The sequence below is a fragment of the Echinops telfairi genome, unplaced genomic scaffold (assembly GCF_000313985.2).
Source record: "Echinops telfairi isolate 266 unplaced genomic scaffold, ASM31398v2 ScPeMD7_11;HRSCAF=52, whole genome shotgun sequence".
NCBI classification, from domain to species: Eukaryota; Metazoa; Chordata; class Mammalia; order Afrosoricida; family Tenrecidae; genus Echinops; species Echinops telfairi.
In genome coordinates this window covers 39670298-39683850 of record NW_022103908.1, presented here as the reverse complement: position 1 = coordinate 39683850, position 13553 = coordinate 39670298, and the positions used below count along the sequence as shown (strand labels likewise).

General features: G+C 46.3%; 1 protein-coding gene across 1 annotated transcript in view; it reads right to left on the bottom strand.

Moving 5' to 3' along the window:
• Positions 1–13553, bottom strand: part of ACOXL (acyl-CoA oxidase like) — a 392883-nt gene that overhangs the window by 194262 nt on the left and 185068 nt on the right.

Here is a 13553-nt window from a genome sequence, read left to right as displayed (position 1 = left end):
CACACACACACACACACACACACACACACACACACACACACACACCCCAGTGCTAAATTCTCAAAGAGGCAGGGCCAGCCTGGGCTTCAGACACCAGGGGAGGGAAGACATTTAACCAGCGCTCAGAAAGAGATGGGGCGAAAAGGCAATTCCTAGTTTAAAAAAAGTCTAGATGTGAGGAACTTCCTTACAGTTTTATATTTTAACGCTGGCTTTACTTGGCATCAACAGAAGGCCTCCGTAATTGCCGTCGGTGTGTAAGGCACTAACAGCTGTCCGGGCGGACCCTGCTTCATGAACGGGGAGGTGGGGGAACACGCGCGGGCTCCCACACATGGAGGCAGCCATTTGCGATCACGGGCAGCACGAGCTTGCTTCTCTGAGACCCCACCCGGGTCCAAGCACAAAGGGTGGGTTGAGGCACACTCTACTGCAGCCTGCCATTCCTCTATACCCCTCCTTCTGTCCCTGAGACACCCAGTCCCACTACAGCCTGGTGCCAAACGAAAGGCCTGAAAGTCTGTCGGGAAATCTCAGCATTGGCTGCTCTGCTGTAAAATGAATAATAATAACAATAATAATATCATCATAGTATTAGGCCAATTTTCAAATTCCATTTATTCCCCCCTCCCCTATTCTTCCTTTTTAAGAGCTGTTAAGTATGAAAGACTTATACAAGAATGTTAGTGCCTCAAGGGGAGTCCCTCGGGGACATGGGGCACAGTGAACGGTGCGACCCTTTGCTGGGCATGCTACACAGTAGGGGATGCTGGGTCCCTCTAGGGTTTCCCGTACGGGCTCCAATAAATGTCTTCCCTTTTGCTTAAAAAAAAAAGAATGTTCAGTGCATCTTATTCATAATGGCTTAATGCCAGGAGACCATCCAAATGTCCACTGCCCTGGCACCATGGGCTGAATGCATGAATTATCTTCTGTCTTCAGTTTTCATTATCCAAAATATCATGGCTTGGATAAGGTGCACCTTAGTCATCACAGTGATGTCTTGGTGTTTAAAACTCTCAAAAGGGGTTTTGCAGCAGATTTTCCCACTCCGAGAAACGTCATTTGATTTCCAGACCGTTGCTCCAGACTGTCAGCTTGTCCTGGGTCTCTGTAGTTGACCATCTGATCAGCAACAAACAGACATCACCACCAGTTGGGGCATGTCTACCTGCCTGCTCAGTACTTGGTGCCATGCTCGGCTCTGGGAGTCCGTAATGGTACACCGAACCCGGCCTCAGCCATTTCATTGACAGCCTGGGGCTCAAGTACAACCCAGACAAGACCGCAATGTGATGAGAGCCTTGTGCATGACTTCTCCTAGCCAGCCACCCCCTGCCGGGTCGTGTCAACCCCCACAGTCCCCTCTGTGCTGTCCAAAAAGCCTCTCAGGGAACTTCACGCACTTTACATAACAAGAAGTGACTGGTCACAGCACCTTTTAGTTTTGTTTTGGAAAATATCTATAACAACTGTAGAATTTTCAACAGCACACCACTAAATTTTCCATTTTCATGTGTGAAGCCAGTCTGGACATAACATGCGATGGTGTCTGTTGAATTTATGAAAATATTAATGAGCTTTGCAGGTGAGAAAAGGCAGGTGGCGAACAACACGGGGACCCACTCGAGAGGTCTTTAGACCTGAGCCTAATGTAGGTGTATCTCATGATAGTCCCGTTTCCACACTGACCCTCACAACAGACATTTAGGATCTCACACTTCAGGAGGCCAGAGGTCTAGGGTTGGTTCTTTCTGAAGGCACTGTTCCCAGCCATTCTCCTTGCTTCAGGTGGTTGCCCTTAGAAATGTTTGGCATTGCTTGGCTGGGAGATGATCACTCCCAATTCTGCCTTCACCATCCCACATCCCTTACAAGGACACCAGTCACTGGTACAGAAGGTGAGTACATTTGCTGGCTAACTGTAAGACGAGAGGTTTGAATCTACACAGAGGTGTCTTGTAAGAAAGGCCTAGCGATCTTCTTAACAAGCAAACAAACAAAACAAAGCGCACAGTCCTTGAAAGCCCCCATGGAGCACAGTTAGACTCTGGCACACGAGGGGGTTGCCAGGCAGCCGAGTTGACTCATGGCAGCCAGTTTTTTATTTCATAACTCAGTCTGATCTCATTCTGACATAACCAATTACATCCGGAAAGGCCCGATTTCCAAACTAAAGTCGCATTTTAAGGTTCCAGATGGATGTGACCACTAGAGGGACATCGCTTAACCCAGTATGGAGTTCAACGGGGTGGCACATGCACAGCATAGGGAAGTCACCAAGAGCCGCCCCGGGCTTTTTCATTGTGCTGACAAACAGCAAAGAGCTCCGTGGAGGCAATGCTGGGGTACCAAGAGCCTCGAATCAGGACACTTCACAGAGATCATCTGAATGTGCTGCCTTTCTTACAAACGCAGAGGATCTCATGACCCTGGACCCTACTCCCAGGATGTGACAATTTACTGGAGCTCAGAGGCCACTGACCCCTTCAGTCAGGGCACAGCTGTCCAGCCCTCCACTTGCTGCCATTACCTGCCGGCCCTGGAGGCACGGAGTTTTCAACCTCTCAGTAGAGGTAATGAAAGGATCTCTTTCTTTGCTTTTTTAACAAAAACCCAGAATGCATCCTACCCTGTTGACTAAGTTCTGTGAACATGATCTATGGGCAAGCATAGACAATCTACATAAGGGATGAATTTATTAGGAGAAAATCTTAGGAGGCAAAACAGCTCTGGCCAGCTTATACAGACTCAAATTCAAATGCCTTAGCTTGGCATTTAAGGGACCAATCGAACCTTCCCAGCTGTTTCTCCTGCTAAGCCCTTTCAGGTACCCAGGGAAGCCCCCGATGGACCCTCTAGCCCTCTGTCCACACGGGACCCTCTGCCTGCAGCCAACTCAACCCTCGACCCACATCAACCAAGCTCAGGCAAATGTCATTACCTGCACTGAGACTTGCCTGGCCCTCACAGGAATCAGCCACAACTCACACTGGCTTGAGCAGCATCTGCTAATTCCCCACCCACCCCGCACCCCCATCCAACCACCACCACCACCCTACCTCCCTAAGCCAGGCACCTCTCCTGGGGGGCTGGCATGCTGTGGTGTCTGTCCATCCCCCCTGGACTTGCAGCTCTCAGAGGGGAGGGCCTGCCTGCTCAGTGTGTGTGCATGAGCATGCAGAAAGACTAAAGGCAGCATGTCCCCTAATTCTCCTTGCAGCGTTTGCTTCTCATACTAAATGTTCCCAGGGAATGCACAACTGGTGTCCTGGCCAGATATGATCTAATGGGCTGGTGTGACAGGGATGGGGGAGGCCAATCAGAGGAAGAGCCCAACCCACACCCACACCCACACCCACCCCCTCAGGCCCTGTACAGCCCCAGGCCACTGCAGGCTGGTTCAGCAGGAACCACAAAGGTACAAATGGATGGGTAGAGAGAGGTGGATGCCTCCTTCCCTGATCCCAAAGACGTTGGCAGTTCCCAGAACTCTGAGCAAGGAGTTCGTTCCCTCTGGCTTCTCACCCCTCAGATCCACTTCCTGGTGGCTCCCTGGGTGGAAAATATCACGCTGAAGGTAAAGGGCCTCCCTGCCCTGAAATACACCCTTGAGCAGCCCCATGAATGGGCCCAGGAGAGATGCACATACCAATCTCGCCCCTACTGGCAGCCTGGCCCCAAAAGAAGGTCCCGGGAGAGCCCAAGGCCTGTGTGCCAAGAGAGCTTGGCCCTGTGGGGGTCTCACCAAGCCACACTGAGTCATCTCATACTTATGTCCCAAGCCACGTCTGACCAGCGTCGTGAAGCGCAGGGGTGGCCCACACGTGCCCTGTTTGCCAGCGCCCAGGCCCACTGTCCCAGCACAGCGGACCCGTCGTCCCAGCAGCTGGTCAGCAGTTACTGCCAGCCTCAAGCTTCCATCCTTCCAGCCGACGCTCCACGGGGACACGATCTTCCTCCTGCCCCGTACCTTTCCCGGGATGACTGCTTTCACTTCTAAAACACAACGCTACATTGTTCTCTGTCCACATAATGTTTGTTTCCATGCAGAGAAAACCTCAAGGTCACTTTCGCTCAAAAAGTTCCTTGACTTTGGAAACAAAAACCGTGGCATTCGCACATGCGCGTGTGGACAGGACGAACTGTATCCACGCTGACCTGGTGCCCAGGCTGTCAGAGGACCCTGAACGGTGCCATTCAACATTACAGATGCAGGGGAGGGGGGCGAATTTCTGGATTCCAGCAACTCATAAGGCAGAAAGGAAGCATTTATTTGGGGTGGTTTCGTTTCATTTCCACTCAATTTTGAGCACGGCTGCTTAAAGCAGCATGCATGAAAAGTGACACTGCTATTAATCACCAGCCCCGCTTCCCCCCATGCAGCCTCTGGGGGAAGCCCGGCTGCGCGCCGCCCCCGCTCTCCCTCTGCGCAGTGCTCCCCGAGGATGCGCGTGACCTACTAAAAAGATAATTGCTGCGCCTGTTTCCAGTTCCGCGGCATCATTGCATCAGTCTGCCGTGAATGACAAGCCGTCAGGTCAGCGAAGGAAAGGCAGAGCCTGGCTCTTCACCTGGGGCTCCTGGGACACCCTAGTCCCGGTCCCCGGAATCCCTGCTGCTCCAGGGAGAGAGGAGAGAGCCTCCCTCCACACTCTCAAGGTTGTGAGTGACCTCTTCAAGGAAAAGCTGGGCTCCTTCCGGACCCAGGGTCGTCCCCTGGGGCCACTTCCCTCATTCATAAATAACCCAGTTGCAGACACCGTCCAAATGGCCTTCCATACACAGATCTGGACCACTGTAGCCCACTCCCAGGGGCCCCCACAGAGGCTGTCTGACTGATCGGAGCCCACAGCCTATCTGTCCCTGTGTCTCCCCCTTCTCAAGGGTGGGGCTGGATGTAGAAACTCAAGGAAAACAGTTTTTGAAGCCCACTTGCTGATGCCACTCACTAATCAGGCCTGGCTGGCAGAATAGTTGGACACTCTTGTCATTAAGTACTGTGGGAACAGACACCTGATTCCATGCTACCCCAGCTGTCTGTCAGGCTTGGTCTGGGGAAGGGACCAGGCGGCACACAACTGCTGATATTAATGCTTTCTCAAACCTGAAAGCTTAATGATTCCTCCTTTGAGTTCACAAAGCAATCCTACATGGAAGCCTGCAGGTCAAAGGTGACATCCACCATGTTCACTTCTCATTCTTCCAATGGGCAACCTTTAAGCCAGTGTGTGTGTGTGTGTGTGTGTGTGTGTGTGTGTGTGTGTGTGTGTTGGAGAGAGGATGGACTTTCTGTTTGTCCCTCTTATGTCCTCAAGAACACCGGCCAATTTTCTTCCCAAATTCCAGGGAGCGGCTGGGTGGACAGAGCAAAGCCAAATGGAGAAGGTGGTGTAAGCATGTGCCGGTGTTACCATAGAAGCAGCAGGTTCTTTCCAAAGTCAATCCAGGGGTATCTGAACAGTATTTAGAAGGTTCTCACCCAAGGGAAATCGACTTATTTTTCATAATGACAGTTTTAGCAATATCCATGGTGTCCTGGTTGTTAATGTCAGTTGTCAGAATTATGATTTCTTGAAAAAACGAAGAAGAAGATCCTAACCTAATGAATACAAAACAAGAACACAAAAGACTCAACGCCATAAATTATAGCTGAAAATCCCTGGGGTGGGCTGATGATGTCACTGTTGAATTATTTTCATAATCTCCAAAAAAAATGAACCTACAGTGAGAAACCTTCCATCATCAGTCCCACTTCAAAGACACTGCAGAAATCCCCAGCACCCATTGAGAAGCCAACCCTTCTTCCCTATTTCCTCTCTATTCCACGGAAATTGCAAGTCTGTGAGCATCCACCTGCCACAACAGCCAATGAGGGCCTGCTGTCATCCAGAGGCAGCAAGACCGACCAACAACATTCATGCAGTGAGCAGAGAGAAACAAATGCTGAGCCCCACGTTTTGCAGGTTTCTCTTGTTCTGAAGTTGAACATCAAGGGAAAAGCAATATAGTTTTATGCTCTTTAAGGTTGGGATCCATTTCTTAATTCTGTTAGGTTAGCTCTAGACTGGTATTAGCAACAGGAATTGGCCAAGCAGCTGATGGGCTGGCTACTGCCTTCACTGCCCTTTCAATCCACAGCCTTAAAGGCAAAGGTGCCTATCCGCTTTTTAGACAACAGCAGTCTTACAATCTAGAAACACAATATATCTCTCCATGTATTTAGGTCTTTCATCGGTGTTTTGAGGTTTTCAGCATATAACATGTTTTGTTTAATTTCTAACCAATGTCAACTTTTAGGAGAAATTAGAGATGCCATGATCATTTCAACTTTGGAGCCCATGTCTGTATTACTAGTAGCCAAAATGCACTGGATGTTTTTATGATTAGCATGTATCCTGTAATTTTGTAATATCACTTCTTAGGTCTAGATTTTTTCCCCTGAAATATCTTCACAAGCAATCATGTCATCAGAAAATAGGAATGGTTTTCTTCGCCCTATGTCCATCTATATAAAATAGGCAGGACAAACAATCCCAAGGAGAAAACAATGGACCGGTTTTCTCGGCGCGGGATGGTGGGAGGGGACAGGGGGCACATAAGAGAGGAGGGGGCGGGGAAGGGGACCAGGGGATCTAACAAATTCAGGGATAAGGGAACAACAGGAGATCTAAAATTGATGGCAAGGTCCCTGCTCAAGTACTCCCTCAACATAAGAACACTTTGTTCTAACAATTCGGCAGTTCGAGATGCTCACCTTCCTGGCACGATCACTGAAGATAACAAGTGCACAAGCAAATGTGGTGAAGAAAGCTGATGGTGCCCAGCTATCAAAAGATATAGCCTCTAGGGTCTTAAAGGCCTAAGGATAAACAAGCGGCCATATAGCTGACAAACAACAAAACCCACATGGAAGAAGCACGTGATCTCAGCCTGTGAGATCACAAGGTGTCGAAGGGATAAGGTATCAGGCATCAAAGACCAAAAAAATTCATAGCATTATGAATGAGGGGGAGTGCGGAGTGGGGACCCAGGGCCCATCTGTGGGCAATTGGACATCCCCTTGCAGAAGGGCTGCAGGGAGGAGACGAGCCAGTCAGGGTTGAGTGTAGCAATGATGAAACATAGAATTTTCCTCTAGTTCTTGAATGGTTCCTCCCCACCATACTATCATGATCCCAATTCTACCTTACAAATCCGGCTGGACCAGAGGATGTATACTGGTACAGATAGGAACTGGAAACACAGGGAATCCAGGACAGATGAATCCTTCAGGACCAGTGGTGAGAGTGGCGATACCGGGAGGGTGGAGGGAAGGTGAGGGAGAAAGGGGGAACAGATTACCAGGATCTATATATAACCTCCTCCCTGGGGGACGGACAGTGGAGAAGTGGGTGAAGGGAGACATCGAATGGTGTAAGATATGACAAAATAATAATAATTTATAAATTATCAAGGGTTCATGGGGCAGCAGGGAGATTGGGGAAAAATGAGGAGCTGATACCAAGGGCTCAAGTAGAAAGCAAATGATTTGAGAATGATGAGGGAAATAAATGTACAAAAGTGCTTGACACAATGGGTGTATGGATTGTGATATGAGCCCCCAATAAAATGATTTTTTAAATATTGATGGCAAGGAGGGCATATAATGCTTGATGGGGTTTGATCAAGTGCAATGTATCCGAGAAGAATTACTGAGAGGAGAATGGAGGGTGAGTATGATAGTGGGACAGGAGGAAGGTGAAAGGGAAAAGAGGAAAGAAATAGGAGGCAAAAGCTATTTATAGAGGTATAGCTACAGGTATGTATGTCTGTAAATATATTAATTTATAATAAAAGGGATAGAGGCCAATGTACAGGTATTTACATGTTAAGTATTAAGATAGCAGACTGACTTTGGGCCTCTACTCAAGGCCTCCCTAAACACAAGAACACTTTGTTCTAATAACCTGGCACTCTTTGATACTCACCTTTCCAACAAGATTGCTGAAGACAAAATGGGTGCATAAGCAAATGTGGTGAAAGAAAGCAGATGGTCCCTGGCTATCAAAAGATATAGCATCTGAGATCTTAAAGGCTTAAAATTAAACAACCAGCCATCTAGCAGGGAAGCAAATAATCCCACATGGAAGAAGCATACCAGCCTGTGTGACGGGATCAGGTATCAAAAGTTCCAAAACAAATACTTGTACCGCCATGAAAGAAGGGTGTTGGAGTGGATACCTCAAGCCCGTCTGTAAACAATTAGACATCCCCTCACAGAAGGGTTACAAAGAAGGGACAATTCAACCAGGGTGCAGTATAGCACCAATGAAACGCAAAACATTCCCCTGGTTCCTGAAAGCTTCCTTCCCACCCCCACCACCATGACCCAATTCTACCTTTCAAATGCAGCTAGACTGGAGTACACACATTGGTACATATAAGAGCTCTCGACACGGAATTCAGGACAGATAAAACCCTCAGTTACGTAGTGGAAGTGGTGATATCATGAGGGTAAGGGGATGGTGGGAAAGGGGGGGAAGGGGAAGAAAGGGGGAAGCCCATCACAAGGTTGAATATAGAGCCCACCCTCTAGGGGGACAAATAGCAGAAATGTGGGATAAGGGAAACAACAGACAGTGTAAGACAGGAAATAACAATAATAATATATAATTGATCAAGGATTCACGAGGGTGAGAGGGAAGGGGGGAAAAGAGGAGCTGATACCAAGGGCTCAAGTAGAAAGAAAATGTTTTGGAAATGTTGATGGCAACATATGTACAAGTATGCTTAATACAATTGAATGATGAATTGTTAAAAGATTTGTAAGAGCCTCATAATAAAATGATTAATAAAGAAAAGAGTAGCTTTCTCTCTTCCTTTCTCGTCTGCACATCTTTTCTTTCCCTTTCTCTATCGCAGTAAGAAAGATTTCTGGCACTGTGCTGAATAACGTGGTGACAACATCAGCTTTGACTTGTTCCCAGTCCTAGGAGAAAACCATTTAGTCTTTCAACATTAATGTTAGCTATAGTTCGTTTTGACTTGGTAGATGCTTTTTATGAGTTGAGAAAGTATGCCCCTCTGTTCCAATTTATCTGAGTTTGTATCATGAATGTTTTTTCTGCATCGATTGATATGATCATTTTCTTCTTTAATCTCTTGATATGATGGATTGCATTAATTGATTGTTAAATATTAAACTTGCCTTTGCATCCCTGGAATACACTCTTAGTTATATGAGAGGCTCAAAAATGCTCGCGGAGAATGGAATTAAAGAAAAAGAGATTTCCCACTAAGTTCTTGAAGTCCCCTTGATATGCATACACGCAAAGAAACACTAATATATTCCTAAGGATTCTTGAGTTTCTGATCACAAAAAATAGAATTATATGCTTTCATTTTATTATACAAACATGCTTCATTTGATGTGTTGCACTTTATTGCACTCAAAAGATACAGTGTGGGTTTTTTTTTTGCGGGGGAGGGGGGGATTTAAAAACCATTTGAAGGCTTATGGCAACCGCCCAATAAGCAAGTCTATTGGTTCCCTGTCTCCAATAGCATGTGGTCACTTTATGTCTCTGTGCCGTATTTTGGTACATCTTACAACAGTTAAAATCTTTCATGTGCTATATCGCATGCTGAAACATATCTTTTGGATGCCCCACTCACACACTGCCATCGAGTTCATCCCAACACATGGAGTCCCTGCACACAGAGTAGAACTGCCCCTCTGGGGTCCAAGGTTGTAACTGCATGGGAATAGAAAGCTTCCTTTTTCTCCGGGGGAGTGGTGGGTGATTTCACACTAGACTTTTAGGATATGTCTACTGGTGAGAAATTATTTGTTTCCCTTCCATTGTGCATGGGTTGATATCCTTATCATTCCTGAAAGACTTGGGTCAAGAATTAGGGCTTGACAATTTCATCTTTCAGTTCTTGAAACACGCTGAGCCACTTCCTTCTGACAAAACTGCTGTGATGCACACTGTTTGCTCTGCACGCCGGCAGCATGGTTTCTTTGCCTTCCGTCTTCGGAAGTTTGAGTATGCTGCATGTTGATTAAGTTTCCCTGTGTTGGTCATGCTTATTGTTCCAGCTTCTTGAAGCCGTATTATGTCTTTTACCAGTTTTGGAAAGCTGTCAGCTGTTATTTAAGTTTTTGTCAGCCTTGTTCTTCAAGGACTTTGAGGACATGGATACAGGGATCTTATGTTATACCCCTGCAAGCCTATGAGATTCTGTTCATTTTGGTCTTTCATCCTATTATCTCTCTTGTTTAGATTAGGTGACTTCTAGTCTTCTGGTTTTCTGGTTCACTAACTCTTTCTCTAACCCCTCCATCTGCTGCTGAAGATACCCACTGTTGTTGTTTTTTTTATTTACAAAGGTAAGTAAGCTTTTCAACAAAATTATAGAAACCCTTATTAACCGAAGAACCTGAAAATATAAAGGTACTCGCTCTCAACATATCTTCTATCCAGGTCTGTACACCTTGGAAGGCGATATTGCCATCAACACGCATGCAAATCATTCTGTGTTCCTCAATTTACACCATGCCAAAATGGCAGCTGGGACATCCTCCAAGTCAGGGGTCCTCAAACTGTTTAAACGGGCCAGTTCACTGTCCCTCAGACCACTGGAGGGCCAGACTATAGTTTAAAAAAAAAACTATGAAGAAATTCCTATGAACACTGCACATATCTTATTTTGAAGTAAAAAACCAAAACGGGCAAAAACACCCGGCGGGCCGATAAATGTCCTTGGCGGGCTGCATGTGGCCCGTGGGTCGTAGTGTGAGGACCCCCGGTCAAAGGGCTCAAATTATGTTCCTTTGCAATATCCGTTTACTTTGGGGAACAGCAACCCAAAAAAGGTTGAAGAGACAAGATCAGAGCTGTCGGGGAGATGGGGAAAGGTCTTCCAATGAAATTCCTCGAGGACACCCCTTGCTGCCACTGAAGAATAAGCTGGAGCATGTGGAGAAGGAAAAAATTCCTCAGGACAACTCTCCAAGCCCTTTTCTCAAAAATGCAGTTTTCAAGTATCTTACAACTTCTTCCTGCTAAGCATCTTTGATAATCCTGTGTCCTTTAAGAAAAACTATTGATTACCCCTTTGGATTCCCAAATCAGTCAACATAACTTGTAGCTCTCTGAGGTGACCTCTCTGCCTTGAATTTAACTGGCACACCAGATTTAGAAGCCACGTTATGATTAGATCTTTTTCTCTTTTTTTAAGGTACCCTAGCAAGACCAAGTCGAGTGTGTACTGGGGGAACTTGTCTGCAATCACCCACTGACTGCAGAGACCCATTTAAACACGCTTCATTTGGAATGAACTTGTGCACATATGAAATGGAACCCCAATAGCAATACTTTTTTACTTACTCTTTTTTAAAAATAAATCATTTTATTGGGGGGTCTTACAGCTCTTATAACAATCCATACACCAATTGTATCGAGCACATTTGTCCATATGTTGCCATCATCATTTTCAAAGTATTTTCTTTCTACTTGAGCCCTTGGTATCAGCTCATCTTTTTTCCCCTCCCTATCCCACCCTCCCACCCTGGTGACCCCTTGATAAATTATAAATTATTATTATTTTGATACCTCGCACTGTCTGCTGTCTCCCTTCACCCACATGCATACGTCTATAATCTCATCTGCCCATTTACACCCAGTGGTGTTAGTATTTGTCTCATTTATTTTTAAACACTCATTATGTACCACATATATTGCATTTTTATACACACATAAATATCAGTCCTATTTACTGAAATCTTTCTCTACTGTATAATGTTTTAGGTTTGGATTTTTGAATATATACTATTTACTTTTTATATAATCAACAAAAATCTATCCACTTTGCTTTGGGATTATTTTTCTTATTAAGAACATTGTGAAAAACCATACTAATGGCTGGGTCACTCTGCCTTAATCTCTGCTTTCCTGTGGCTGGTGATAACTTTTAAGGATGAGCTGAGATGAGCATCATGGACCTATCCCAGTGGGATACAGGAATAAATATACCAACACAGTTAACTATAGCAAGTGCCACCAGGCTGGCCCAAGAAGGATCCATGAAGGTGAACAGATTCTTGTTATATCTGCTTAAAATAACCATTCCCCAGTCCCAGCAATCCCCTTGATCTCCCCCTCCTTCCAATCAACTTGGCAGCCCTGTCCTTGTTTTAACCTCTCTCCCCAGTTTACTCGCTAATCTTCCAGGAAATTAATGTAAGTCCTGAGCCTCCCTAAACACAGACTTTTTCTGGCATTCTTTTTCATCTTTGATTCTACAATTAGAATAATAAGTAAATGCAATTTTTTTCCTGCGCTGCTGGCAAAAGAAGATGTGCCCTGAGGGACTATCGCTCTAGGAAAAGAAAGGGGGAAAAACCCTCACTGTGGGTCGATCTGTATTGCAATAACTACCCCTCTCAGAAAAAAACTAGACACTGCAGTCTCTACCTAGACGCTTCTGGAGACCAAGATGTTGGGCTGCATGGATCTGCCCCATCTGGGTGTCAGGTGCTGGGTGAGCACCTCTGCCATCAACAGCTAGGGCACAGCTATGAATTGGGTTGTTGAAACTGAAATTGCCCAAAGGGCAAGCCATTGGTTTGCCACCCCTCAGCCACAAGTGGACCTCTGCAGTGACGAATACACCTGCAGGCTCCCCGAGGCTTCATTTCAGGACCTTCTCCCGATGCCATCCATATTTCCCTACACACTACCCAGACACGTCTCCTTAATCCAGCTCCTAGCTCCAATACCTGCCCCGGCCCCCCACAGGGCCTCCTAAAGAGAACGCCATCATCCGGGTTATGACAAGTTCATCTCCTGACTTTGCATTGATGTATCCTTGCACGTAAGTAAAACCATTTAAAGAAAATAGCCTCCCTGTTGTTTTCTTTACCCCCGCCCCCTGCAAAAATTTAATTAACAATTTATTGTGCCGGTGACAAAAATAATTACTGCACTTTGTGGTGATACTGCCGAGAAATAAATTCCGCAAGGTCATCTGAGTTTTTGTGTAAGATCTTAGGATACTAAAAATTAATCCAAATCATGGATGCCAAGATATGCAGCAGCAGATGACAGGCTGAGTGGGTGTGTTTTAAGTTGAGGGGGAGGACAGGGAGGCTGAACCACACAGAGTCTGCCAAGAGTCAGGACGCCCGGGGCCTGCATCACCTCTGCCACAGACAAGGCCTGACATAACAGCACATTTCTGAACCCTGCTCAAAAAGGAAAACTAATGTTCATCCTTGCCTTGACTCTACCGTGTTTGCCAACAGGCGCACAAAGGTATTGATACCAAAGCACTTTGCATTTGATTGCTGAGCATTTAAAATACAACCACAGACACGTGCCCCTCTCCCCAGAAGAATTTATTTCAAAGGACGGCATTGAATCTGCAGCTCCAGGAGAGGGACATACCTGATCAGAGCACAGGGGTGTAGATGAAGGGGGAGGAGGAGGAGAGAGTGGAGCACCTCCTGGCCCACCAGGGCTTGAGGACGATGACCCCAATTAGAGCAGCCAGTCCACAGAGAGGAC